The sequence below is a fragment of the Rhipicephalus microplus genome, chromosome 1, assembly GCF_043290135.1.
Source record: "Rhipicephalus microplus isolate Deutch F79 chromosome 1, USDA_Rmic, whole genome shotgun sequence".
NCBI classification, from domain to species: domain Eukaryota; kingdom Metazoa; phylum Arthropoda; class Arachnida; order Ixodida; family Ixodidae; genus Rhipicephalus; species Rhipicephalus microplus.
This window is the reverse complement of record NC_134700.1, coordinates 1246905-1272167: the sequence shown is the minus strand read 5'-3', so window position 1 is coordinate 1272167 and position 25263 is coordinate 1246905.

The window sequence follows — 25263 nt, the reverse complement described above, 5'->3', positions numbered from 1 at the left end:
TTAGGTTAGGTTAGTTTAAGCTAGGTAGCGTCGTGAAACTACCAAAAACGACGTCATCTAACGAGATAGTGTTGTTTTATTGCGAGTATTAAACTGCGATAGGTGAAATGTTGTGAAAGCACACAAAACGGCATGAACAAGCCAAATACTGCGTGTTCTACCGTTACAAGTGCGAAACTGCTATATTGTGATATTCTCGTTAAAGCGCATGCAAGCATCGTGAAACCTTAAAGAACAATGTCATTTAGCGAGATACAGCGTTCTGTACTGCAATAAGTTGGTGAAAAACTGTGAGGTTATGCAAATATCGTAATGGTGAACGAAACAGTGTAATAGAGCGTTTTTCAATACAAGTACGAATGTTAGGTTAGGTTAAGATATGAACCGTCGTAAAACCGCATTAAACAATGTCACTTAGTGAGATGCAGTGTTTTTCACCATTACAAGTCGGGAACTGCGATATCCAATGTGAAAGCGCTTGCAAACGTCGTTAGATAAGGTTAGGTTAGGTTAGGTAAGGTTAGGTTAGGTTTGGTTAGGTTAGTTTAGGTTAGGTTAGGTTAGGTTAGATTAGGTTAGGTTGGGTTGAGTTGGGTTAGGTTAGGTTGGGTTAGGTTAGGTTGGGTTAGGTTAGGTTAGGTTAGGTTACGTTAGGTTAGGGTAGGTTACGTTAGGTTAGGTTAGGTTAGGTTACGTTAGGTTAGGTTAGGTTAGGTAAGGATAATTTGGTTAGGTTAGGTAAGGTTAGGTTAGGTTAGGTTAGGTTGGGTTGGGTGTTGTTGGGTTGGGTTGGGTTGGGTTAGGTTGGGTTAGGTTAGGTTAGGTTACGTTAGGTTAGGTTAGGTTAGGTTAGGTTACGTTAGGTTATGTTAGGTTAGGTTAGGTTACGTTAGGTTAGGTTAGGTCAGGTAAGGTTAGGTTACGTTAGAATAGGTTAGGTTAGGTTAGGTTACGTTAGGTTAGGTTAAGTTAGGTTAGGTTAGGTTTGGTTAGGTTAGGTTAGGTTAGCTTAGGTTAGGTTAGGTTGGGTTGGGTTGGGTTAGGTTGGGTTAGGTTAGGTTAGGTTAGGTTAGGTTGGGTTAGGTTAGTTTAGGTTAGGTTAGGTTAGGTTGGGTTGGGTTGGGTTAGGTTAGGTTAGGTAAGGTTAGGGTAGGTTAGGTTAGGTTACGTTAGGTTAAGGTATGAACCGTCGTAAAACCGCATGAAACAATGTCATTTAGTGAGATGCAGTGTTTTTCATCTTTACAAGTTGGGAACTGCGATATCTAATGTGAAAGCGCATGAAACCGTCGTAATCTTGTAGAAAACATTGTAAAGTTGCGAGTAAAACGTTTTCTAACGATATAAGTGCGAAGGTTAGGTTAGGTTAGGTTAGTTTAAGCTAGGTAGCGTCGTGAAACTACCAAAAACGACGTCATCTAACGAGATAGTGTTGTTTTATTGCGAGTACGAAACTGCGATAGGTGAAATATTGGGAAAGCACACAAAATGGCATGAACTAGCCAGATACTGCGTCTTGTGCCGTTACAAGTGAGAAACTGCTTTATTGTGATATTCTCGTTAAAGCGCATGCAAGTATCGTGAAACCTTAAAGAACGATGTCATTTAGCGAGATACAGCGTTCTGTACTGTAATAAGTTGGTGAGAAACTGTGAGGTCAAGCAAATATCGTAATTGTGAACGAAACAGTGTAATTGAGCGTATTTAGATACAAGTGCGAATGTTAGGTTAGGTTGAGATATCAACCGTCGTAAAACCGCATTAAACAATGTCACTTAGTGAGATGTAGTGTTTTTCAACATTACAAGTCGGGAACTACGATATCTAATGTGAAAGCGCATGAAACCGTCGTAATCTTGTAGAAAACATTGTAAAGTTGCGAGTAAAACGTTTTCTAACGATAGAAGTGCGAAGGTTAGCTTGAGTTATGTTAGTTTAAGCTATGTAGCGTCGTGAGACCACCAAAAAGGACGTCATCTAACGAGATAGTGTTGTTTTATTGCATGTACGTAACTGCAATAGGTGAAATGTTGTGAAAGTACACAAAAAGGCTTGAACAAGCCAGATACTGCGTGTTGTACCGTTACAAGTGCGAAACTGCTATAATGTGATATTCTTGTTAAAGCGCATGCAAGCATCGTGAAACCTTAAAGAACGATGTCCTTTAGCGAGATACAGCGTTCTGTACTGCAATAAGTTGGTGAAAAACTGTGAGGTTATGCAAATATCCTAATTGTGAACGAAACAGTGTAATAGAGCGTTTTTCAATACAAGTACGAATGTTAGGTTAGGTTAAGATATGAACCGTCGTAAAACCGCATTAAACAATGTCACTTAATGAGATGCAGTGTTTTTCACCATTACAAGTCGGGAACTGCGATATCTAATGTGAAAGCGCTTGCAAACGTCGTTAGGTTAGGTTAGGTTAGGTTAGGTTAGGTTACGTTAGGTTAGGTTTGGTTAGGTTAGGTTAGGTTAGGTTATGTTAGGTTAGGTTGGGTTAGGTTAGGTTAGGTTAGGTTAGGTTAGGTTAAGATATGAACCGCGCTAAAACCGCATTAAACAATGTCACTTAGTGAGATGCAGTGTTTTTCACCTTTACAAGTTGGGAACTGCGATATCTAATGTGAAAGCGCTTGAAACCGTCGTAATGTTGTAGAAAGCAATGTAAAGTAGCGAGTAAAACGTTTTCTCACGATAGAAGTGCGAAGGTTATGTTAGGTTGAGTTATGTTAGTTTAAGCTAGGTAGCGTCGTGAAACCACCAAAAACGACGTCATCTAACGAGATAGTGTTGTTTTATTGCGAGTACGAAACTGCGATAGGTAAAATGTTGTGAAAGCACACAAAACGGCATGAACAAGCCAAATACTGCGTGTTGTACCGTTACAAGTGCGAAACTGCTATGTTGTGACATTCTCGGTAAAGCGCATGCAAGTATCGTGAAACCTTAAAGAACGATGTCATTTAGCGAGATACAGCGTTCTGTACTGTAATAAGTTGGTGAGAAACTGTGAGGTCAAGCAAATATCGTAATTGTGAACGAAACAGTGTAATTGAGCGTCTTTAGATACAAGTGCGAATGTTAGGTTAGGTTGACATATCAACCATCGTAAAACCGCATTAAACAATGTCACTTAGTGAGATGTAGTGTTTTTCAACATTACAAGTCGGGAACTACGATATCTAATGTGAAAGCGCATGAAACCGTCGTAATCTTGTAGAAAACATTGTAAAGTTGCGAGTAAAACGTTTTCTAACGATAGAAGTGCGAAGGTTAGGTTAGGTTAAGTTAGTTTAAGCTAGGTAGCGTCGTGAAACTACCAAAAACGACGTCATCTAACGAGATAGTGTTGTTTTATTGCGAGTACGAAACTGCGATAGGTAAAATGTTGTGAAAGCACACAAAACGGCATGAACAAGCCAAATACTGCGTGTTGTACCGTTACAAGTGCGAAACTGCTATGTTTTGACATTCTCGGTAAAGCGCATGCAAGAATCGTGAAACCTTAAAGAAATATGTCATTTAGCGAGATACAACGTTCTGTACTGCAATAAGTTGGTGAAAAACTGTGAGGTTATGCAAATATCGTAATTGTGAACAAAACAGTGTAATAAAGTGTTTTTAGATACAAGTGCGAATGTTAGGTTAGGTTAAGATATGAACCGTCGTAAAACCGCATTAAACAATGTCAATTAGTGAGATGCAGTGTTTTTCACCATTAAAAGTCGGGAACTGCGATATCTAATGTGAAAGCGCTTGCAAACGTCGTTAGGTTAGGTTAGGTTAGGTTAGGTTAGGTTAGGTTAGGTTAGGTTGGGTTAGGTTAGGTTAGGTTACGTTAGGTTAAGGTATGAACCGTCGTAAAACCGCAATAAACAATGTCACTTAGTGAGATGCAGTGTTTTTCACCTTTACAAGTTGGGAACTGCGATATCTAATGTGAAAGCGCTTGAAACCGTCGTAATGTTGTAGAAAGCAATGTAAAGTAGCGAGTAAAACGTTTTCTAACGATAGAAGTGCGATGGTTATGTTAGGTTATGTTAGTTTAAGCTAGGTAGCGTCGTGAAACCACCAAAAACGACGTCATCTAACGAGATAGTGTTGTTTTATTGCGTGTACGAAACTGCGATAGGTAAAATGTTGTGAAAGCACACAAAACGGCATGAACAAGCCAAATACTGCGTGTTGTACCGTTACAAGTGCGAAACTGCTATGTTTTGACATTCTCGGTAAAGCGCATGCAAGTATCGTGAAACCTTAAAGAACGATGTCATTTAGCGAGATACAGCGTTCTGTACTGTAATAAGTTGGTGAGAAACTGTGAGGTCAAGCAAATATCGTAATTGTGAACGAAACAGTGTAATTGAGCGTCTTTAGATACAAGTGCGAATGTTAGGTTAGGTTGACATATCAACCGTCGTAAAACCGCATTAAACAATGTCACTTAGTGAGATGTAGTGTTTTTCAACATTACAAGTCGGGAACTACGATATCTAATGTGAAAGCGCATGAAACCGTCGTAATCTTGTAGAAGACATTGTAAAGTTGCGAGTAAAACGTTTTCTAACGATAGAAGTGCGAAGGTTAGGTTAGGTTAGGTTAGTTTAAGCTAGGTAGCGTCGTGAAACTACCAAAAACGACGTCATCTAACGATATAGTGTTGTTTTATAGCGAGTATTAAACTGCGATAGGTGAAATGTTGTGAAAGCACACAAAACGGCATGAACAAGCCAAATACTGCGTGTTCTACCGTTACAAGTGCGAAACTGCTATATTGTGATATTCTCGTTAAAGCGCATGCAAGCATCGTGAAACCTTAAAGAAATATGTCATTTAGCGAGATACAACGTTCTGTACTGCAATCAGTTGGTGAAAAACTGTGAGGTTATGCAAACATCGTAATTGTGAACAAAACAGTGTAATAAAGCGTTTTTAGATACAAGTGCGAATGTTAGGTTAGGTTAAGATATGAACCGTCGTAAAACCGCATTAAACAATGTCAATTAGTGAGATGCAGTGTTTTTCACCATTAAAAGTCGGGAACTGCGATATCTAATGTGAAAGCGCTTGCAACCGTCGTTAGGTTAGGTTAGGTTAGGTTTTGTTAGGTTAGGTTAGGTTAGGTTAGATTAGGTTAGGTTGGGTTGAGTTGGGTTAGGTTAGGTTACGTTAGGTTGGGTTAGGTTAGGTTAGGTTAGGTTAGGTTAGGTTACGTTAGGTTAGGTTAGGTTAGGTTAGGTTACGTTAGGTTAGGTTAGGTTAGGTAAGGATAATTTGGTTATGTTAGGTAAGGTTAGGTTAGGTTAGGTTGGGTTGGGTGTTGTTGGGTTGGGTGTTGTTGGGTTGGGTTGGGTTGGGTTAGGCTGGGTTAGGTTAGGTTAGGTTACGTTAGGTTAGGTTAGGTTAGGTTAGGTTACGTTAGGTTACGTTAGGTCATGTTAGGTTAGGTTAGGTTACGTTAGGTTAGGTTAGGCCAGGTAAGGTTAGGGTACGTTAGAATAGGTTAGGTTAGGTTAGGTTACGTTAGGTTAGGTTAAGTTAGGTTAGGTTAGGTTTGGTTAGGTTTGGTTTGGTTAGCTTAGGTTAGGTTAGGTTGGGTTGGGTTGGGTTAGGTTAGGTTAGGTTAGGTTAGGTTGGGTTAGGTTAGTTTAGGTTAGGTTAGGTTAGGTTAGGTTGGGTTGGGTTGGGTTAGGTTAGGTTAGGTTAGGTTTGGTAAGGTTAGGTTAGGTTAGGTTACGTTAGGTTAAGGTATGAACCGTCGTAAAACCGCATTAAACAATGTCACTTAGTGAGATGCAGTGTTTTTCACCTTTACAAGTTGGGAACTGTGATATCTAATGTGAAAGCGCTTGAAACCGTCGTAATGTTGTAGAAAGCAATGTAAAGTAGCGAGTAAAACGTTTTCTAACGATAGAAGTGCGAAGGTTATGTTAGGTTGAGTTATGTTAGTTTAAGCTAGGTAGCGTCGTGAAACTACCAAAAACAACGTCATCTAACGAGATAGTGTTGTTTTATTGCGAGTACGAAACTGCGATAGGTGAAATGTTGTGAAAGCACACAAAACGGCATGAACAAGCCAAATACTGCGTGTTGTACCGTTACAAGTGCGAAACTGCTATGTTGTGATATTCTCGTTAAAGCGCATGCAAGCATCGTGAAACCTTAAAGAACGACGTCATTTAGCGAGATACAGCGTTCTGTACTGCAATAAGTTGGTGAAAAACTGTGAGGTTATGCAAATATCCTAATTGTGAACGAAACAGTGTAATAGAGCGTTTTTTAATGCAAGTTCGAATGTTAGGTTAGGTTAAGATATGAACCGTCGTAAAACCGCATTAAACAATGTCACTTAGTGAGATGCAGTGTTTTTCACCATTACAAGTCGGGAACTGCGATATCTAAAGTGAAAGCGCTTGCAAACGTCGTTAGGTTAGGTTAGGTTAGGTTAGGTTAGGTTAGGTTACGTTAGGTTAGGTTAGGTTAGGTTTGGTTAGGTTAGGTTAGGTTAGGTTAGGGATGTTAGGTAAGGTTTGGTTAGGTTAGGTTAGGTTAGGTTGGGTTAGGTAAGGTTAGGTTAGGTTAAGATATGAACCGCGCTAAAACCGCATTAAACAATGTCACTTAGTGATATGCTGTGTTTTTCACCATTAAAAGTCGGGAACTGCGATATCTAATGTGAAAGCGCATGAAACCGTCGTAATCTTGTAGAAAACATTGTAAAGTAGCGAATAAAACGTTTTCTAACGATAGAAGTGCGAAGGTTCGGTTAGTTTGAGCTAGGTAGCGTCGTGAAGCCACCAAAAATGATGTCATCAAACGAGATAGTGTTGTTTTATTGCGAGTACGAAACTGCGATAGGTGAAATATTGGGAAAGCACACAAAATGGCATGAACTAGCCAGATACTGCGTCTTGTGCCGTTACAAGTGCGAAACTGCTTTATTGTGATATTCTCGTTAAAGCGCATGCAAGTATCGTGAAACCTTAAAGAACGATGTCATTTAGCGAGATACAGCGTTCTGTACTGTAATAAGTTGGTGAGAAACTGTGAGGTCAAGCAAATATCGTAATTGTGAACGAAACAGTGTAATTGAGCGTATTTAGATACAAGTGCGAATGTTAGGTTAGGCTGAGATATCAACCGTCGTAAAACCGCATTAAACAATGTCACTTAGTGAGATGTAGTGTTTTTCAACATTACAAGTCGGGAACTACGATATCTAATGTGAAAGCGCATGAAACCGTCGTAATCTTGTAGAAAACATTGTAAAGTTGCGAGTAAAACGTTTTCTAACGATAGAAGTGCGAAGGTTAGCTTGAGTTATGTTAGTTTAAGCTATGTAGCGTCGTGAGACCACCAAAAAGGACGTCATCTAACGAGATAGTGTTGTTTTATTGCATGTACGAAACTGCAATAGGTGAAATGTTGTGAAAGTACACAAAACGGCTTGAACAAGCCAGATACTGCGTGTTGTACCGTTACAAGTGCGAAACTGCTATGTTTTGACATTCTCGGTAAAGCGCATGCAAGTATCGTGAAACCTTAAAGAAATATGTCATTTAGCGAGATACAACGTTCTGTACTGCAATAAGTTGGTGAAAAACTGTGAGGTTATGCAAATATCGTAATTGTGAACAAAACAGTGTAATAAAGTGTTTTTAGATACAAGTGCGAATGTTAGGTTAGGTTAAGATATGAACCGTCGTAAAACCGCATTAAACAATGTAAATAGTGAGATGCAGTGTTTTTCACCATTAAAAGTCGGGAACTGCGATATCTAATGTGAAAGCGCTTGCAACCGTCGTTAGGTTAGGTTAGGTTAGGTTTTGTTAGGTTAGGTTAGGTTAGGTTAGATTAGGTTAGGTTGGGTTGAGCTGGGTTAGGTTAGGTTAGGTTAGGTTAGGTTGGGTTAGGTTAGGTTAGGTTAGGTTAGGTTACGTTAGGTTAGGTTAGGTTACGTTAGGTTAGGTTAGGTTAGGTAAGGATAATTTGGTTAGGTTAGGTAAGGTTAGGTTAGGTTAGGTTGGGTTGGGTGTTGTTGGGTTGGGTGTTGTTGGGTTGGGTTGGGTTGGGTTAGGTTGGGTTAGGTTAGGTTAGGTTACGTTAGGTTAGGTTAGGTTAGGTTACGTTAGGTTATGTTAGGTTAGGTTAGGTTACGTTAGGTTAGGTTAGGTCAGGTAAGGTTAGGTTACGTTAGAATGGGTTAGGTTAGGTTAGGTTACGTTAGGTTAGGTTAAGTTAGGTTAGGTTAGGTTTGGTTAGGTTTGGTTAGGTTAGCTTAGGTTAGGTTAGGTTGGGTTGGGTTGGGTTGGGTTAGGTTAGGTTAGGTTAGGTTAGGTTGGGTTAGGTTAGTTTAGGTTAGGTTAGGTTAGGTTAGGTTGGGTTGGGTTGGGTTAGGTTAGGTTAGGTTAGGTTTGGTAAGGTTAGGTTAGGTTAGGTTACGTTAGGTTAAGGTATGAACCGTCGTAAAACCGCATTAAACAATGTCACTTAGTGAGATGCAGTGTTTTTCACCTTTACAAGTTGGGAACTGTGATATCTAATGTGAAAGCGCTTGAAACCGTCGTAATGTTGTAGAAAGCAATGTAAAGTAGCGAGTAAAACGTTTTCTAACGATAGAAGTGCGAAGGTTAGCTTGAGTTATGTTAGTTTAAGCTATGTAGCGTCGTGAGACCACCAAAAAGGACGTCATCTAACGAGATAGTGTTGTTTTATTGCATGTACGAAACTGCAATAGGTGAAATGTTGTGAAAGTACACAAAACGGCTTGAACAAGCCAGATACTGCGTGTTGTACCGTTACAAGTGCGAAACTGCTATAATGTGATATTCTCGTTAAAGCGCATGCAAGCATCGTGAAACCTTAAAGAACGATGTCATTTAGCGAGATACAGCGTTCTGTACTGCAATAAGTTGGTGAAAAACTGTGAGGTTATGCAAATATCGTAATTGTGAACGAAACAGTGTAATAGAGCGTTTTTCAATACAAGTACGAATGTTAGGTTAGGTTAAGATATGAACCGTCGTAAAACCGCATTAAACAATGTCACTTAGTGAGATGCAGTGTTTTTCACCATTACAAGTCGGGAACTGCGATATCTAATGTGAAAGCGCTTGCAAACGTCGTTAGGTTAGGTTAGGTTAGGTTAGGTTAGGTTAGGTTACGTTAGGTTAGGTTTGGTTAGGTTAGGTTAGGTTAGGTTAGGTTAGGTTATGTTAGGTTAGGTTGGGTTAGGTTAGGTAAGGTTACGTTAGGTTAAGGTATGAACCGTCGTAAAACCGCATTAAACAATGTCACATAGTGAGATGCAGTGTTTTTCACCTTTACAAGTTGGGAACTGCGATATCTAATGTGAAAGCGCATGAAACCGTCGTAATCTTGTAGAAAATATTGTAAAGTTGCGAGTAAAACGTTTTCTAACGATAGAAGTGCGAAGGTTAGCTTGAGTTATGTTAGTTTAAGCTATGTAGCGTCGTGAGACCACCAACAAGAACGTCATCTAACGAGATAGTGTTGTTTTATTGCGAGTACGAAACTGCGATAGGTAAAATGTTGTGAAAGCACACAAAACGGCATGAACAAGCCAAATACTGCGTGTTGTACCGTTACAAGTGCGAAACTGCTATGTTGTGACATTCTCGGTAAAGCGCATGCAAGTATCGTGAAACCCTAAAGAACGATGTCATTTAGCGAGATACAGCGTTCTGTACTGTAATAAGTTGGTGAGAAACTGTGAGGTCAAGCAAATATCGTAATTGTGAACGAAACAGTGTAATAGAGCGTTTTTCAATACAAGTACGAATGTTAGGTTAGGTTAAGATATGAACCGTCGTAAAACCGCATTAAACAATGTCACTAAGTGAGATGCAGTGTTTTTCACCATTACAAGTCGGGAACTGCGATATCTAATGTGAAAGCGCTTGCAAACGTCGTTAGGTTAGGTTAGGTTAGGTTAGGTTACGTTAGGTTAGGTTTGGTTAGGTTAGGTTAGGTTATGTTAGGTTAGGTTGGGTTAGGTTAGGTTAGGTTACGTTAGGTTAAGGTATGAACCGTCGTAAAACCGCATTAAACAATGTCACTTAGTGAGATGCAGTGTTTTTCACCTTTACAAGTTGGGAACTGCGATATCTAATGTGAAAGCGCTTGAAACCGTCGTAATGTTGTAGAAAGCAATGTAAAGTAGCGAGTAAAACGTTTTCTAACGATAGAAGTGCGAAGGTTATGTTAGGTTGAGTTATGTTAGTTTAAGCTATGTAGCGTCGTGAAACCACCAAAAACGACGTCATCTAACGAGATAGTGTTGTTTTATTGCGAGTATTAAACTGCGATAGGTGAAATGTTGTGAAAGCACACGAAACGGCATGAACAAGCCAAATACTGCGTGTTCTACCGTTACAAGTGCGAAACTGCTATATTGTGATATTCTCGTTAAAGCGCATGCAAGCATCGTGAAACCTTAAAGAACAATGTCATTTAGCGAGATACAGCATTCTGTACTGCAATAAGTTGGTGAAAAACTGTGAGGTTATGCAAATATCGTAATGGTGAACGAAACAGTGTAATAGAGCGTTTTTCAATACAAGTACGAATGTTAGGTTAGGTTAAGATATGAACCGTCGTAAAACCGCATTAAACAATGTCACTTAGTGAGATGCAGTGTTTTTCACCATTACAAGTCGGGAACTGCGATATCCAATGTGAAAGCGCTTGCAAACGTCGTTAGGTTAGGTTAGGTTTGGTTAGGTTAGGTTAGGTTAGGTCAGCTTAGGGTATGTTAGGTAAGGTTTGGTTAGGGTAGGTTAGGTTAGGTTGGGTTAGGTAAGGTTAGGTTAGGTTAAGATATGAACCGCGCTAAAACCGCATTAAACAATGTCACTTAGTGAGATGCTGTGTTTTTCACCATTACAAGTCGGGAACTGCAATATCTAATGTGAAAGCGCTTGAAACCGTCGTAATGTTGTAGAAAGCAAGGTAAAGTAGCGAGTAAAACGTTTTCTAACGATAGAAGTGCGAAGGTTATGTTAGGTTGAGTTATGTTAGTTTAAGCTATGTAGCGTCGTGAAACCACCAAAAACGATGTCATCTAACGAGATAGTGTTGTTTTATTGCGAGTACGAAACTGCGATAGGTGAAATATTGGGAAAGCACACAAAATGGCATGAACTAGCCAGATACTGCGTCTTGTGCCGTTACAAGTGCGAAACTGCTTTATTGTGATATTCTCGTTAAAGCGCATGCAAGTATCTTGAAACCTTAAAGAACGATGTCATTTAGCGAGATACAGCGTTCTGTACTGTAATAAGTTGGTGAGAAACTGTGAGGTCAAGCAAATATCGTAATTGTGAACGAAACAGTGTAATTGAGCGTATCTAGATACAAGTGCGAATGTTAGGTTAGGTTGAGATATCAACCGTCGTAAAACCGCATTAAACAATGTCACTTAGTGAGATGTAGTGTTTTTCAACATTACAAGTCGGGAACTACGATATCTAATGTGAAAGCGCATGAAACCGTCGTAATCTTGTAGAAAACATTGTAAAGTTGCGAGTAAAACGTTTTCTAACGATAGAAGTGCGAAGGTTAGCTTGAGTTATGTTAGTTTAAGCTATGTAGCGTCGTGAGACCACCAAAAAGAACATCTAACGAGATAGTGTTGTTTTATTGCGAGTACGAAACTGCGATAGGTAAAATGTTGTGAAAGCACACAAAACGGCATGAACAAGCCAAATACTGCGTGTTGTACCGTTACAAGTGCGAAACTGCTATGTTGTGACATTCTCGGTAAAGCGCATGCAAGTATCGTGAAACCTTAAAGAACGATGTCATTTAGCGAGATACAGCGTTCTGTACTGTAATAAGTTGGTGAGAAACTGTGAGGTCAAGCAAATATCGTAATTGTGAACGAAACAGTGTAATTGAGCGTCTTTAGATACAAGTGTGAATGTTAGGTTAGGTTCACATATCAACCATCGTAAAACCGCATTAAACAATGTCACTTAGTGAGATGTAGTGTTTTTCAACATTACAAGTCGGGAACTACGATATCTAATGTGAAAGCGCATGAAACCGTCGTAATCTTGTAGAAAACATTGTAAAGTTGCGAGTAAAACGTTTTCTAACGATAGAAGTGCGAAGGTTAGGTTAGGTTAGGTTAGTTTAAGCTAGGTAGCGTCGTGAATCTACCAAAAACGACGTCATCTAACGAGATAGTGTTGTTTTATAGCGAGTATTAAACTGCGATAGGTGAAATGTGAAAGCACACAAAACGGCATGAACAAGCCAAATACTGCGTGTTCTACCGTTACAAGTGCGAAAGTGCTATATTGTGATACTCTCGTTAAAGCGCAAGCAAGCATCGTGAAACCTTAAAGAACAATGTCATTTAGCGAGATACAGCGTTCTGTACTGCAATAAGTTGGTGAAAAACTGTGAGGTCATGCAAATATCGTAATTGTGAACGAAACAGTGTAATAGAGCGTTTTTCAATACAAGTACGAATGTTATATTAGGTTAAGATATGAACCGTCGTAAAACCGCATTAAACAATGTCACTTAGTGAGATGCAGTGTTTTTCACCATTACAAGTCGGGAACTGCGATATCTAATGTGAAAGCGCTTGCATACGTCGTTAGGTTAGGTTAGGTTAGGTTAGGTTAGGTTAGGTTAGGTTACATTAGTTAGGTTTGGTTAGGTTAGGTTAGGTTATGTTAGGTTAGGTTGGGTTAGGTTAGGTTAGGTTACATTAGGTTAAGGTATGAACCGTCGTAAAACCGCAATAAACAATGTCACTTAGTGAGATGCAGTGTTTTTCACCTTTACAAGTTGGGAACTGCGATATCTAATGTGAGAGCGCTTGAAACCGTCGTAATGTTGTAGAAAGCAATGTAAAGTAGCGAGTAAAACGTTTTCTAACGATATAAGTGCGAAGGTTAGGTTAGGTTAGGTTAGTTTAAGCTAGGTAGCGTCGTGAAACTACCAAAAACGACGTCATCTAACGAGATAGTGTTGTTTTATTGCGAGTATTAAACTGCGATAGGTGAAATGTTGTGAAAGCACACAAAACGGCATGAACAAGCCAAATACTGCGTGTTCTACCGTTACAAGTGCGAAACTGCTATATTGTGATATTCTCGTTAAAGCGCATGCAAGCATCGTGAAACCTTAAAGAACAATGTCATTTAGCGAGATACAGCGTTCTGTACTGCAATAAGTTGGTGAAAAACTGTGAGGTTATGCAAATATCGTAATGGTGAACGAAACAGTGTAATAGAGCGTTTTTCAATACAAGTACGAATGTTAGGTTAGGTTAAGATATGAACCGTCGTAAAACCGCATTAAACAATGTCACTTAGTGAGATGCAGTGTTTTTCACCATTACAAGTCGGGAACTGCGATATCCAATGTGAAAGCGCTTGCAAACGTCGTTAGATAAGGTTAGGTTAGGTTAGGTAAGGTTAGGTTAGGTTTGGTTAGGTTAGTTTAGGTTAGGTTAGGTTAGGTTAGATTAGGTTAGGTTGGGTTGAGTTGGGTTAGGTTAGGTTGGGTTAGGTTAGGTTGGGTTAGGTTAGGTTAGGTTAGGTTACGTTAGGTTAGGGTAGGTTACGTTAGGTTAGGTTAGGTTACGTTAGGTTAGGTTAGGTTAGGTAAGGATAATTTGGTTAGGTTAGGTAAGGTTAGGTTAAATTAGGTTAGGTTGGGTTGGGTGTTGTTGGGTTGGGTTGGGTTGGGTTAGGTTGGGTTAGGTTAGGTTAGGTTACGTTAGGTTAGGTTAGGTTAGGTTACGTTAGGTTATGTTAGGTTAGGTTAGGTTACGTTAGGTTAGGTTAGGTCAGGTAAGGTTAGGTTACGTTAGAATAGGTTAGGTTAGGTTAGGTTACGTTAGGTTAGGTTAAGTTAGGTTAGGTTAGGTTTGGTTAGGTTAGGTTAGGTTAGCTTAGGTTAGGTTAGGTTGGGTTGGGTTGGGTTAGGTTGGGTTAGGTTAGGTTAGGTTAGGTTAGGTTGGGTTAGGTTAGTTTAGGTTAGGTTAGGTTAGGTTAGGTTGGGTTGGGTTGGGTTAGGTTAGGTTAGGTAAGGTTAGGGTAGGTTAGGTTAGGTTACGTTAGGTTAAGGTATGAACCGTCGTAAAACCGCATGAAACAATGTCACTTAGTGAGATGCAGTGTTTTTCATCTTTACAAGTTGGGAACTGCGATATCTAATGTGAAAGCGCATGAAACCGTCGTAATCTTGTAGAAAACGATGTAAAGTTGCGAGTAAAACGTTTTCTAACGATATAAGTGCGAAGGTTAGGTTAGGTTAGGTTAGTTTAAGCTAGGTAGCGTCGTGAAACTACCAAAAACGACGTCATCTAACGAGATAGTGTTGTTTTATTGCGAGTACGAAACTGCGATAGGTGAAATATTGGGAAAGCACACAAAATGGCATGAACTAGCCAGATACTGCGTCTTGTGCCGTTACAAGTGAGAAACTGCTTTATTGTGATATTCTCGTTAAAGCGCATGCAAGTATCGTGAAACCTTAAAGAACGATGTCATTTAGCGAGATACAGCGTTCTGTACTGTAATAATTTGGTGAGAAACTGTGAGGTCAAGCAAATATCGTAATTGTGAACGAAACAGTGTAATTGAGCGTATTTAGATACAAGTGCGAATGTTAGGTTAGGTTGAGATATCAACCGTCGTAAAACCGCATTAAACAATGTCACTTAGTGAGATGTAGTGTTTTTCAACATTACAAGTCGGGAACTACGATATCTAATGTGAAAGCGCATGAAACCGTCGTAATCTTGTAGAAAACATTGTAAAGTTGCGAGTAAAACGTTTTCTAACGATAGAAGTGCGAAGGTTAGCTTGAGTTATGTTAGTTTAAGCTATGTAGCGTCGTGAGACCACCAAAAAGGACGTCATCTAACGAGATAGTGTTGTTTTATTGCATGTACGTAACTGCAATAGGTGAAATGTTGTGAAAGTACACAAAAAGGCTTGAACAAGCCAGATACTGCGTGTTGTACCGTTACAAGTGCGAAACTGCTATAATGTGATATTCTTGTTAAAGCGCATGCAAGCATCGTGAAACCTTAAAGAACGATGTCCTTTAGCGAGATACAGCGTTCTGTACTGCAATAAGTTGGTGAAAAACTGTGAGGTTATGCAAATATCCTAATTGTGAACGAAACAGTGTAATAGAGCGTTTTTCAATACAAGTACGAATGTTAGGTTAGGTTAAGATATGAACCGTCGTAAAACCGCATTAAACAATGTCACTTAGTGAGATGCAGTTTTTCACCATTACAAGTCGGGAACTGCGATATCTAATGTGAAAGCGCTTGCAAACGTCGTTAGGTTAGGTTAGGTTAGGTTAGGTTAGGTTACGTTAGGTTAGGTTTGGTTAGGTTAGGTTAGGTTAGGTTATGTTAGGTTAGGTTGGGTTAGGTTAGGTTAGGTTAGGTTAGGTTAAGATATGAACCGCGCTAAAACCGCATTAAACAATGTCACTTAGTGAGATGCAGTGTTTTTCACCTTTACAAGTTGGGAACTGCGATATCTAATGTGAAAGCGCTTGAAACCGTCGTAATGTTGTAGAAAGCAATGTAAAGTAGCGAGTAAAACGTTTTCTCACGATAGAAGTGCGAAGGTTATGTTAGGTTGAGTTATGTTAGTTTAAGCTAGGTAGCGTCGTGAAACCACCAAAAACGACGTCATCTAACGAGATAGTGTTGTTTTATTGCGAGTACGAAACTGCCATAGGTAAAATGTTGTGAAAGCACACAAAACGGCATGAACAAGCCAAATACTGCGTGTTGTACCGTTACAAGTGCGAAACTGCTATGTTGTGACATTCTCGGTAAAGCGCATGCAAGTATCGTGAAACCTTAAAGAACGATGTCATTTAGCGAGATACAGCGTTCTGTACTGTAATAAGTTGGTGAGAAACTGTGAGGTCAAGCAAATATCGTAATTGTGAACGAAACAGTGTAATTGAGCGTCTTTAGATACAAGTGCGAATGTTAGGTTAGGTTGACATATCAACCGTCGTAAAACCGCATTAAACAATGTCACTTAGTGAGATGTAGTGTTTTTCAACATTACAAGTCGGGAACTACGATATCTAATGTGAAAGCGCATGAAACCGTCGTAATCTTGTAGAAAACATTGTAAAGTTGCGAGTAAAACGTTTTCTAACGATAGAAGTGCGAAGGTTAGGTTAGGTTAGGTTAGTTTAAGCTAGGTAGCGTCGTGAAACTACCAAAAACGACGTCATCTAACGAGATAGTGTTGTTTTATTGCGAGTACGAAACTGCGATAGGTAAAATGTTGTGAAAGCACACAAAACGGCATGAACAAGCCCAATACTGCGTGTTGTACCGTTACAAGTGCGAAACTGCTATGTTTTGACATTCTCGGTAAAGCGCATGCAAGTATCGTGAAACCTTAAAGAAATATGTCATTTAGCGAGATACAACGTTCTGTACTGCAATAAGTTGGTGAAAAATTGTGAGGTTATGCAAATATCGTAATTGTGAACAAAACAGTGTAATAAAGTGTTTTTAGATACAAGTGCGAATGTTAGGTTAGGTTAAGATATGAACCGTCGTAAAACCGCATTAAACAATATAAATAGTGAGATGCAGTGTTTTTCACCATTAAAAGTCGGGAACTGCGATATCTAATGTGAAAGCGCTTGCAACCGTCGTTAGGTTAGGTTAGGTTAGGTTTTGTTAGGTTAGGTTAGGTTAGGTTAGATTAGGTTAGGTTGGGTTGAGCTGGGTTAGGTTAGGTTAGGTTAGGTTAGGTTGGGTTAGGTTAGGTTAGGTTAGGTTAGGTTACGTTAGGTTAGGTTAGGTTACGTTAGGTTAGGTTAGGTTAGGTAAGGATAATTTGGTTAGGTTAGGTAAGGTTAGGTTAGGTTAGGTTGGGTTGGGTGTTGTTGGGTTGGGTGTTGTTGGGTTGGGTTGGGTTGGGTTAGGTTGGGTTAGGTTAGGTTAGGTTACGTTAGGTTAGGTTAGGTTAGGTTACGTTAGGTTATGTTAGGTTAGGTTAGGTTACGTTAGGTTAGGTTAGGTCAGGTAAGGTTAGGTTACGTTAGAATGGGTTAGGTTAGGTTAGGTTACGTTAGGTTAGGTTAAGTTAGGTTAGGTTAGGTTTGGTTAGGTTTGGTTAGGTTAGCTTAGGTTAGGTTAGGTTGGGTTGGGTTGGGTTGGGTTAGGTTAGGTTAGGTTAGGTTAGGTTGGGTTAGGTTAGTTTAGGTTAGGTTAGGTTAGGTTAGGTTGGGTTGGGTTGGGTTAGGTTAGGTTAGGTTAGGTTTGGTAAGGTTAGGTTAGGTTAGGTTACGTTAGGTTAAGGTATGAACCGTCGTAAAACCGCATTAAACAATGTCACTTAGTGAGATGCAGTGTTTTTCACCTTTACAAGTTGGGAACTGTGATATCTAATGTGAAAGCGCTTGAAACCGTCGTAATGTTGTAGAAAGCAATGTAAAGTAGCGAGTAAAACGTTTTCTAACGATAGAAGTGCGAAGGTTATGTTAGGTTGAGTTATGTTAGTTTAAGCTAGGTAGCGTCGTGAAACTACCAAAAACAACGTCATCTAACGAGATAGTGTTGTTTTATTGCGAGTACGAAACTGCGATAGGGGAAATGTTGTGAAAGCACACAAAACGGCATGAACAAGCCAAATACTGCGTGTTGTACCGTTACAAGTGCGAAACTGCTATGTTGTGATATTCTCGTTAAAGCGCATGCAAGCATCGTGAAACCTTAAAGAACGATGTCATTTGCGAGATACAGCGTTCTGTACTGCAATAATTTGGTGAAAAACTGTGAGGTTATGCAAATATCCTAATTGTGAACGAAACAGTGTAATAGAGCGTTTTTTAATGCAAGTGCGAATGTTAGGTTATGTTAAGATATGAACCGTCGTAAAACCGCATTAAACAATGTCACTTAGTGAAATGCAGTGTTTTTCACCATTACAAGTCGGGAACTGCGATATCTAATGTGAAAGCGCTTGCAAACGTCGTTAGGTTAGGTTAGGTTAGGTTAGGTTAGGTTACGTTAGGTTAGGTTAGGTTAGGTTTGGTTAGGTTAGGTTAGGTTAGGTTAGGTTAGGGATGTTAGGTAAGGTTTGGTTAGGTTAGGTTAGGTTAGGTTGGGTTAGGTAAGGTTAGGTTAGGTTAAGATATGAACCGCGCTAAAACCGCATTAAACAATGTCACTTAGTGAGATGCTGTGTTTTTCACCATTACAAGTCGGGAACTGCGATATCTAATGTGAAAGCGCATGAAACCGTCGTAATCTTGTAGAAAACATTGTAAAGTAGCGAATAAAACGTTTTCTAACGATAGAAGTGCGAAGGTTCGGTTAGTTTGAGCTAGGTAGCGTCGTGAAGCCACCAAAAACGATGTCATCTAACGAGATAGTGTTGTTTTATTGCGAGTACGAAACTGCGATAGGTGAAATATTGGGAAAGCACACAAAATGGCATGAACTAGCCAGATACTGCGTCTTGTGCCGTTACAAGTGCGAAACTGCTTTATTGTGATATTCTCGTTAAAGCGCATGCAAGTATCGTGAAACCTTAAAGAACGATGTCATTTAGCGAGATACAGCGTTCTGTACTGTAATAGGTTGGTGAGAAACTGTGAGGTCAAGCAAATATCGTAATTGTGAACGAAACAGTGTAATTGAGCGTATTTAGATACAAGTGCGAATGTTAGGTTAGGTTGAGATATCAACCGTCGTAAAACCGCATTAAACAATGTCACTTAGTGAGATGTAGTTTTTTTCAACATTACAAGTCGGGAACTGCGATATCTAATGTGAAAGCGCATGAAGCCGTCGTAATCTTGTAGAAAACATTGTAAAGTTGCGAGTAAAACGTTTTCTAACGATAGAAGTGCGAAGGTTAGCTTGAGTTATGTTAGTTTAAGCTATGTAGCGTCGTGAGACCACCAAAAAGGACGTCATCTAACGAGATAGTGTTGTTTTATTGCATGTACGAAACTGCAATAGGTGAAATGTTGTGAAAGTACACAAAACGGCTTGAACAAGCCAGATACTGCGTGTTGTACCGTTACAAGTGCGAAACTGCTATAATGTGATATTCTCGTTAAAGCGCATGCAAGCATCGTGAAACCTTAAAGAACGATGTCATTTAGCGAGATACAGCGTTCTGTACTGCAATAAGTTGGTGAAAAACTGTGAGGTTATGCAAATATCGTAATTGTGAACGAAACAGTGTAATAGAGCGTTTTTCAATACAAGTACGAATGTTAGGTTAGGTTAAGATATGAACCGTCGTAAAACCGCATTAAACAATGTCACTTAGTGAGATGCAGTGTTTTTCACCATTACAAGTCGGGAACTGCGATATCTAATGTGAAAGCGCTTGCAAACGTCGTTAGGTTAGGTTAGGTTAGGTTAGGTTAGGTTAGGTTAGGTTACGTTAGGTTAGGTTTGGTTAGGTTAGGTTAGGTTAGGTTAGGTTAGGTTATGTTAGGTTAGGTTGGGTTAGGTTAGGTAAGGTTACGTTAGGTTAAGGTATGAACCGTCGTAAAACCGCATTAAACAATGTCACATAGTGAGATGCAGTGTTTTTCACCTTTACAAGTTGGGAACTGCGATATCTAATGTGAAAGCGCATGAAACCGTCGTAATCTTGTAGAAAATATTGTAAAGTTGCGAGTAAAACGTCTTCTAACGATAGAAGTGCGAAGGTTATGTTAGGTTATGTTAGTTTAAGCTATGTAGCGTCGTGAGACCACCAACAAGAACGTCATCTAACGAGATAGTGTTGTTTTATTGCGAGTACGAAACTGCGATAGGTAAAATGTTGTGAAAGCACACAAAACGGCATGAACAAGCCAAATACTGCGTGTTGTACCGTTACAAGTGCGAAACTGCTATGTTGTGACATTCTCGGTAAAGCGCATGCAAGTATCGTGAAACCTTAAAGAACGATGTCATTTAGCGAGATACAGCGTTCTGTACTGTAATAAGTTGGTGAGAAACTGTGAGGTCAAGCAAATATCGTAATTGTGAACGAAACAGTGTAATTGAGCGTCTTTAGATACAAGTGTGAATGTTAGGTTAGGTTCACATATCAACCATCGTAAAACCGCATTAAACAATGTCACTTAGTGAGATGTAGTGTTTTTTCAACATTACAAGTCGGGAACTACGATATCTAATGTGAAAGCGCATGAAACCGTCGTAATCTTGTAGAAAACATTGTAAAGTTGCGAGTAAAACGTTTTCTAACGATAGAAGTGCGAAGGTTAGGTTAGGTTAGGTTAGTTTAAGCTAGGTAGCGTCATGAAACTACCAAAAACGACGTCATCTAACGAGATAGTGTTGTTTTATTGCGAGTAATAAACTGCGATAGGTGAAATGTTGTGAAAGCACACAAAACGGCATGAACAAGCCAAATACTGCGTGTTCTACCGTTACAAGTGCGAAACTGCTATATTGTGATATTCTCGTTAAAGCGCATGCAAGCATCGTGAAACCTTAAAGAACAATGTCATTTAGCGAGATACAGCGTTCTGTACTGCAATAAGTTGGTGAAAAACTGTGAGGTTATGCAAATATCGTAATTGTGAACGAGACAGTGTAATAGAGCGTTTTTCAATACAAGTACGAATGTTAGGTTAGGTTAAGATATGAACCGTCGTAAAACCGCATTAAACAATGTCACTAAGTGAGATGCAGTGTTTTTCACCATTACAAGTCGGGAACTGCGATATCTAATGTGAAAGCGCTTGCAAACGTCGTTAGGTTAGGTTAGGTTAGGTTAGGTTAGGTTACGTTAGGTTAGGTTTGGTTAGGTTAGGTTAGGTTAGGTTATGTTAGGTTAGGTTCGGTTAGGTTAGGTTAGGTTACGTTAGGTTAAGGTATGAACCGTCGTAAAACCGCATTAAACAATGTCACTTAGTGAGATGCAGTGTTTTTCACCTTTACAAGTTGGGAACTGCGATATCTAATGTGAAAGCGCTTGAAACCGTCGTAATGTTCCAGAAAGCAATGTAAAGTAGCGAGTAAAACGTTTTCTAACGATAGAAGTGCGAAGGTTATGTTAGGTTGAGTTATGTTAGTTTAAGCTAGGTAGCGTCGTGAAACCACCAAAAACGACGTCATCTAACGAGATAGTGTTGTTTTATTGCGAGTATTAAACTGCGATAGGTGAAATGTTGTGAATGCACACAAAACGGCATGAACAAGCCAAATACTGCGTGTTCTACCGTTACAAGTGCGAAACTGCTATATTGTGATATTCTCGTTAAAGCGCATGCAAGCATCGTGAAACCTTAAAGAACAATGTCATTTAGCGAGATACAGCGTTCTGTACTGCAATAAGTTGGTGCACAACGTTGAGGTTATGCAAATATCGTAATTGTGAACGAAACAGTGTAATAGAGCGTTTTTCAATACAAGTACGAATGTTAGGTTAGGTTGACATATCAACCATCGTAAAACCGCATTAAACAATGTCACTTAGTGAGATGTAGTGTTTTTCAACATTACAAGTCGGGAACTACGATATCTAATGTGAAAGCGCTTGCAAACGTCGTTAGGTTAGGTTAGGTTAGGTTAGGTTAGGTTACATTAGTTAGGTTTGGTTAGGTTAGGTTAGGTTATGTTAGGTTAGGTTGGGTTAGGTTAGGTTAGGTTACGTTAGGTTAAGGTATGAACCGTCGTAAAACCGCAATAAACAATGTCACTTAGTGAGATGCAGTGTTTTTCACCTTTACAAGTTGGGAACTGCGATATCTAATGTGAGAGCGCTTGAAACCGTCGTAATGTTGTAGAAAGCAATGTAAAGTAGCGAGTAAAACGTTTTCTAACGATAGAAGTGCGAAGGTTATGTTAGGTTGAGTTATGTTAGTTTAAGCCGCATTAAACAATGTCACTTAGTGAGATGCAGTGTTTTTCACCATTACAAGTCGGGAACTGCGATATCCAATGTGAAAGCGCTTGCAAACGTCGTTAGATAAGGTTAGGTTAGGTTAGGTTAGGTAAGGTTAGGTTAGGTTTGGTTAGGTAAGTTTAGGTTAGGTTAGGTTAGGTTAGGTTAGATTAGGTTAGGTTGGGTTGAGTTGGGTTAGGTTAGGTTGGGTTAGGTTAGGTTAGGTTGGGTTAGGTTAGGTTAGGTTACGTTAGGTTAGGTTAGGTTAGGTAAGGATAATTTGGTTAGGTTAGGTAAGCTTAGGTTAGGTTAGGTTAGGTTGGGTTGGGTGTTGTTGGGTTGGGTTGGGTTGGGTTAGGTTGGGTTAGGTTAGGTTAGGTTACGTTAGGTTAGGTTAGGTTAGGTTACGTTAGGTTATGTTAGGTTAGGTTAGGTTACGTTAGGTTAGGTTAGGTCAGGTAAGGTTAGGTTACGTTAGAATAGGTTAGGTTAGGTTAGGTTACGTTAGGTTAGGTTAAGTTAGGTTAGGTTAGGTTTGGTTAGGTTAGGTTAGGTTAGCTTAGGTTAGGTTAGGTTGGGTTGGGTTGGGTTAGGTTGGGTTAGGTTAGGTTAGGTTAGGTTAGGTTGGGTTAGGTTAGTTTAGGTTAGGTTAGGTTAGGTTAGGTTAGGTTGGGTTGGGTTGGGTTAGGTTAGGTTAGGTAAGGTTAGGTTAGGTTAGGTTAGGTTACGTTAGGTTAAGGTATGAACCGTCGTAAAACCGCATGAAACAATGTCACTTAGTGAGATGCAGTGTTTTTCATCTTTACAAGTTGGGAACTGCGATATCTAATGTGAAAGCGCATGAAACCGTCGTAATCTTGTAGAAAATATTGTAAAGTTGCGAGTAAAACGTTTTCTAACGATAGAAGTGCGAAGGTTAGCTTGAGTTATGTTAGTTTAAGCTATGTAGCGTCGTGAGACCACCAACAAGAACGTCATCTAACGAGATAGTGTTGTTTTATTGCGAGTACGAAACTGCGATAGGTAAAATGTTGTGAAAGCACACAAAACGGCATGAACAAGCCAAATAATGCGTGTTGTACCGTTACAAGTGCGAAACTGCTATGTTGTGACATTCTCGGTAAAGCGCATGCAAGTATCGTGAAACCTTAAAGAACGATGTCATTTAGCGAGATACAGCGTTCTGTACTGTAATAAGTTGGTGAGAAACTGTGAGGTCAAGCAAATATCGTAATTGTGAACGAAACAGTGTAATTGAGCGTCTTTAGATACAAGTGTGAATGTTAGGTTAGGTTCACATATCAACCATCGTAAAACCGCATTAAACAATGTCACTTAGTGAGATGTAGTGTTTTTCAACATTACAAGTCGGGAACTACGATATCTAATGTGAAAGCGCATGAAACCGTCGTAATCTTGTAGAAAACATTGTAAAGTTGCGAGTAAAACGTTTTCTAACGATAGAAGTGCGAAGGTTAGGTTAGGTTAGGTTAGTTTAAGCTAGGTAGCGTCATGAAACTACCAAAAACGACGTCATCTAACGAGATAGTGTTGTTTTATTGCGAGTATTAAACTGCGATAGGTGAAATGTTGTGAAAGCACACAAAACGGCATGAACAAGCCAAATACTGCGTGTTCTACCGTTACAAGTGCGAAACTGCTATATTGTGATATTCTCGTTAAAGCGCATGCAAGCATCGTGAAACCTTAAAGAACAATGTCATTTAGCGAGATACAGCGTTCTGTACTGCAATAAGTTGGTGAAAAACTGTGAGGTTATGCAAATATCGTAATTGTGAACGAGACAGTGTAATAGAGCGTTTTTCAATACAAGTACGAATGTTAGGTTAGGTTAAGATATGAACCGTCGTAAAACCGCTTTAAACAATGTCACTAAGTGAGATGCAGTGTTTTTCACCATTACAAGTCGGGAACTGCGATATCTAATGTGAAAGCGCTTGCAAACGTCGTTAGGTTAGGTTAGGTTAGGTTAGGTTAGGTTACGTTAGGTTAGGTTTGGTTAGGTTAGGTTAGGTTAGGTTATGTTAGGTTAGGTTGGGTTAGGTTAGGTTAGGTTACGTTAGGTTAAGGTATGAACCGTCGTAAAACCGCATTAAACAATGTCACTTAGTGAGATGCAGTGTTTTTCACCTTTACAAGTTGGGAACTGCGATATCTAATGTGAAAGCGCTTGAAACCGTCGTAATGTTCCAGAAAGCAATGTAAAGTAGCGAGTAAAACGTTTTCTAACGATAGAAGTGCGAAGGTTATGTTAGGTTGAGTTATGTTAGTTTAAGCTAGGTAGCGTCGTGAAACCACCAAAAACGACGTCATCTAACGAGATAGTGTTGTTTTATTGCGAGTATTAAACTGCGATAGGTGAAATGTTGTGAATGCACACAAAACGGCATGAACAAGCCAAATACTGCGTGTTCTACCGTTACAAGTGCGAAACTGCTATATTGTGATATTCTCGTTAAAGCGCATGCAAGCATCGTGAAACCTTAAAGAACAATGTCATTTAGCGAGATACAGCGTTCTGTACTGCAATAAGTTGGTGCACAACGTTGAGGTTATGCAAATATCGTAATTGTGAACGAAACAGTGTAATAGAGCGTTTTTCAATACAAGTACGAATGTTAGGTTAGGTTGACATATCAACCATCGTAAAACCGCATTAAACAATGTCACTTAGTGAGATGTAGTGTTTTTCAACATTACAAGTCGGGAACTACGATATCTAATGTGAAAGCGCATGAAACCGTCGTAATCTTGTAAAAAACATTGTAAAGTTGTGAGTAAAACGTTTTCTAACGATAGAAGTGCGGTTAGCTTGAGTTATGTTAGTTTAAGCTATGTAGCGTCGTGAGACCACCAAAAAGGACGTCATCTAACGAGATAGTGTTGTTTTATTGCATGTACGAAACTGCAATAGGTGAAATGTTGTGAAAGTACACAAAACGGCATGAACAAGCCAAATACAGCGTGTTCTACCGTTACAAGTGCGAAACTGCTATATTGTGATATTCTCGTTAAAGCGCAAGCAAGCATCGTGAAACCTTAAAGAACAATGTCATTTAGCGAGATACAGCGTTTTGTACTGCAATAAGTTGGTGAAAAACTGTGAGGTCATGCAAATATCGTAATTGTGAACGAAACAGTGTAATAGAGCGTTTTTCAATACAAGTACGAATGTTAGGTTAGGTTAAGATATGAACCGTCGTAAAACCGCATTAAACAATGTCACTTAGTGAGATGCAGTGTTTTTCACCATTACAAGTCGGGAACTGCGATATCTAATGTGAAAGCGCTTGCAAACGTCGTTAGGTTAGGTTAGGTTAGGTTAGGTTAGGTTACA